At 37.9% G+C, this 4,349-nt stretch overlaps 1 non-coding gene across 1 annotated transcript; it reads left to right on the top strand.

Moving 5' to 3' along the window:
• Positions 1 to 3,467: 3,467 nt before the first annotated feature.
• Positions 3,468 to 3,539, top strand: trnaa-ugc (transfer RNA alanine (anticodon UGC)). Its single transcript has one exon. It is a non-coding gene; the product is annotated as a tRNA-Ala (tRNA).
• Positions 3,540 to 4,349: the final 810 nt, after the last annotated feature.

Below are 4,349 nucleotides of genomic sequence, written 5' to 3' on the forward strand. Positions count from 1 at the left end.
CCCCAATTCCAACCCTTGATGCTGAGTGCCAAGCAGTGAGGTAATGGGTCCCCATTTATAGTCTTTGGTATGACTTGGCCGGGGTTTGAACTCACGATCTACCGATCTCAGGGTGGACACTCTAATGGAATAACCTTGTTTGCATTTAGGTTACTTTGCTAAATTGTATATCTTAAATTATTCACATTAGACCACCAAAATCATGTGAAGTGAATCCTTTGGAAGTCATTATGAAGTCATTTTCACACAATATCCCCTTAAAAATGTAGCTTCACAACGTTTTTTTCTCCTTTGTGAAGAAGCCAGACATGGTCAAGGACAGTGCAGCCATTTTGGACTTGCCCAGATGTGTCTAGTGGGTGGGTCACTATAGTTGTTTTAATGACAAAATGTCCTTCTTAACAAGGGCGTATTTTAACCTAATTCAACATTTTGAGTTTTTAAGTCAAGCTAAAGCTTAAAATCGCCACTAAAGCAAATACAAGTAAGCTCTAACAAAAGCAAATGTTGTACTTCCAGTAACACAATAATACAAGTCATTCCAACAGATCCCATGGATGACTTACTAGAGTGTAGAAGGTTGTGGCCATAAACAGAGAAGTTAGTCAACTTTGACGTTCTACTTAGAGATGGCGAAAAAGACAGGAAAAGACGATCGATTGCGGCTACCTTTTTTTTTTTTTAAACCTGCGTGAGGATTGTGATTAATTCTTCATCTAAGCGGGACGATATGAACATCCCAACAGTCGGCATCCCAGTGAGAGCAGACATTCTACAGTAAGTGATTGTTTTATTATGGTCATGGTTTGTATTTCTTCTTTAGCACTTACCAATTGTGCTGCTGGCTGGATCTGCTTATCACATTGCTTCTAAAATTTGTAGCTCATCCTCATTATATTCAGGCTAAAAAATATGAAGTTCTGGATCATCATTGGTCCTAAAGTAGCCGTTGTTGGCTCTCATGAAGTCTGCCATAATTAGTAGTTGTTGTTGTAGGAAATAGCGAATATTGCAATGTGTCCATGAAATTAATATGCCGCTGTATGCTTAAAACGACCAAAATATGTTAATATTACATGTTATTATTCATATGCCTGTTATTACATAAAATATATACACACAGTGTGTATATAAAACCTTACAGCGCTCTATAGGCGGAATAGAGCGAATCCATTACCTCCATTGTTAGCTGACTTTTGCTAATGTTTATTTACGAGTTAGAATGCATAAAAAAAGAAAAACATATGCGCGCTTGTCTCACATAAGGATTGTGAATGATGGACAAAATGAATGAAAAGTGAAGTTCCCCTTTAAATTACCCAAAGGATTAGGCCCTTTGGCTAAACTAAAAGCAACACGTCAGCCACTGAAAATACAAGATTAAGATTGTGCTTCTTTTTGTCATGAATAAAACGAATTAGTAATTTTTCTTCCATAATGTTAGGTGGTGATGTGCATTCGTCAGCTATCCATCCATCCATTTTCTACCGCATGCATCCGGGCAGAAGACGGGGTACACCCTGGACGAGTCGCCACCTCATCACAGGGCCAACACAGATAGACAGACAACATTCACACTCACATTCACACACTAGGGCCAATTTAGTGTTGCCAATCAACCTATCCCCAGGTGCATGTCTTTGGAGGTGGGAGGAAGCTGGAGTACCTGAAGGGAACCCACACAGTCACAGACACACACACACACACACACACACGCACGCACGCACGCACGCACGCACGCACGCACGCACGCACACACACACACACACACACACACACACACACACACACACACACACACACACACACACACACACACACACACACACACACACACACACACACACACACACACACACACACACACACACACACAAAGACAGAGATTGTGAGGTACCAGCATTAACCGTAGTGCCACCGTAAAATACCACAAACCAACAATATCTCCTCAAGCAGGAATTTTCAACTGGACTAATTTCAGCCCAAAAATGCCGGCCCGCGAGTTCAGTTCAAACTGGGAGAGACTAACATTTTTGCAGCAGATTACTAAAAACACTAAACTGTAAAAGAAATCTCTAGATTTTACAGTAAAAAAAGCTGGTACCTCAGTTGACAACATTTTAGTATAAAATGTATGGTGATTTAGATTTTACATCTACTTTTTGTAAATTGAAACACGATATAACTGTTATTTTTACAGTAAAATTCTGGCAAGTAAGCTGTGAGGTTGTTTTTTACAGTAAAATCTATGATCTTAGTTTTTACAGTGCATTACTTACTGTAAATAAAAAAAAAGTACCACTTTTATTTTTACGTTAAAATACTGGTAGCTCAATCGCCAGAATCTACTGACATGTTTAAACCGTGTAGTACACTATCGTACAGATAAGGGGTGTCCAAACTTCAATCAAAGTTAATCAATCAAAGTTGATTTATATAGCCCTAAATCACAAGTGTCTCAAAGGGCTGCACAAGCCACAACGACATCCTCGGCTCAGATCCCACATCAGGGCAAGAAAAAACTCAACCCAATGGGCTACAATGAGAAACCTTGGAGGGGACCGCAGATGTGGTGCATCTGTGCATACTGAAAAGTCAAAAATATGCAGGGGCCATTTTGATATTTTTTCATAATGTAAAAAATGCTTAAAAAATACATTTAATATATTTATAGTCAAAGATATGTGTCATCGACGTCCCACTGGGGTGAGTTTTTCCTTGCCCGTATGTGGGCTCCGTACCGAGGATGCCGTTGTGGCTTGTGCAGCCCTTTGAGACACTTGTGATTTAGGGCTATATAAATAAACATTGATTGATTGATTGATATGTGACACAATTCAATATTATTAATTATTAATACCAAAAGTTCAGCTTTTTCTTAATTACATTATGTATTTTTTGTTAGTTGTTTACTTTGTTTTTGTACATTATGCTGCGGGCCAGCAAAAATCTTTGACTAGCTTTTTTTCAGTTGGTCCTTAAAGACAGCAGAGCATGACTTCTGTAACACTGACCAAAAATAAAATTAAAATAAAATTAAAATTCCAATGGAAAAGGACGCTTTTTTTCCCCAGAAGAGACTAAATGAATATTTTAGTGAAGTCCGGATCCCCGGGTGCTGCTATATGTTTATGTTTAGCGTCACAGTAGATGTGCACTATGTTCATAAATATAATGATTAGTGACTACATACGAAGACAAGACAGAGGAAAGGGTCCAAGTATTTTTACTGTGCCTTCCAACATTACCTGAAAGTTAGATTAATCAACTACGCCCTCTAGTGGCAGCGATAGTGATTACAAAGACTGTTTGATATAATCGAGCACTGACAACTTACTCTTATGTACCACAGATGAGTCCAAAAATAGATTTAGCATTTTGGAAAAAGAGCAAAAATATTTTGGAATCATGGACACACGCGTAAATGTGTGTTTAAATGGGTAAATTGCGGAGCATTTAACTCGTCAGGGGATGTAGCTCAGTGGTAGAGCGCATGCTTTGCATGTATGAGGCCCCGGGTTCAATCCCCGGCATCTCCACTTTTCTCACCTGGACTTTTTTTTTGTTCTCCCTTTTTTTTTTAACCTTCAGCCAAACCAAGCATACTTAGAAAAAACACTTTATTACGTTCGTTTTGTACAGTCTATTAATTATTGTGCATCCAAGATACTACTGTTACACCAGAATTGGAAAAAATACACACACTATGAACTAAAAATGTATAGCCTGGTCAAATGAAACTATTTTGATTGGTACTCTCAGCGATGCTTATTATTGTGAAAACAGATTTAGTTATTTACACCTCTTGCGCTGGATCTAAAATCCATTATTTTGCAGTACCCCCACTTAACATATTTAGGAGAAATAAGCAAACAGCATTTGTCAACACACTATGAAAGTGAACAAACAAAGCACACTTTTACATATGCTGTATTCATCTGGGTGTGACAAGATATACATGTAAAAATACATGCATTCCATATAGAAGACATACAGTTATTGACTTTGTGTCACATGACCACAATAAAATCTGGTAATTTGCACTTTTAAGCAAAAACATCTTTATGTTGTGATGTGTCACCTGCCTATTTTATTTACATTTATATTACATTTACAGAGGGGGAAAACGGTATCTAACCCCTTGTTGATTTGGTACCCCTTTACAAAGACATAAATAATCCATCATTTTTACGATATATTTATTTCAACATAAGGAGGATATGAACAAAAAAAAATCATGTGAGCAAAACATTTTTTTTCAGTTGGAGGAGAAAGCCTTGTTGGACAGATGGGACGTTTTTTAAAGTTGGTCAAAATGGTTGCAAACATCTCAGGAGGGACATTGGTCC

Source organism: Entelurus aequoreus, linkage group LG07, assembly GCF_033978785.1.
Source record: "Entelurus aequoreus isolate RoL-2023_Sb linkage group LG07, RoL_Eaeq_v1.1, whole genome shotgun sequence".
Classification (NCBI taxonomy): Eukaryota; Metazoa; Chordata; class Actinopteri; order Syngnathiformes; family Syngnathidae; genus Entelurus; species Entelurus aequoreus.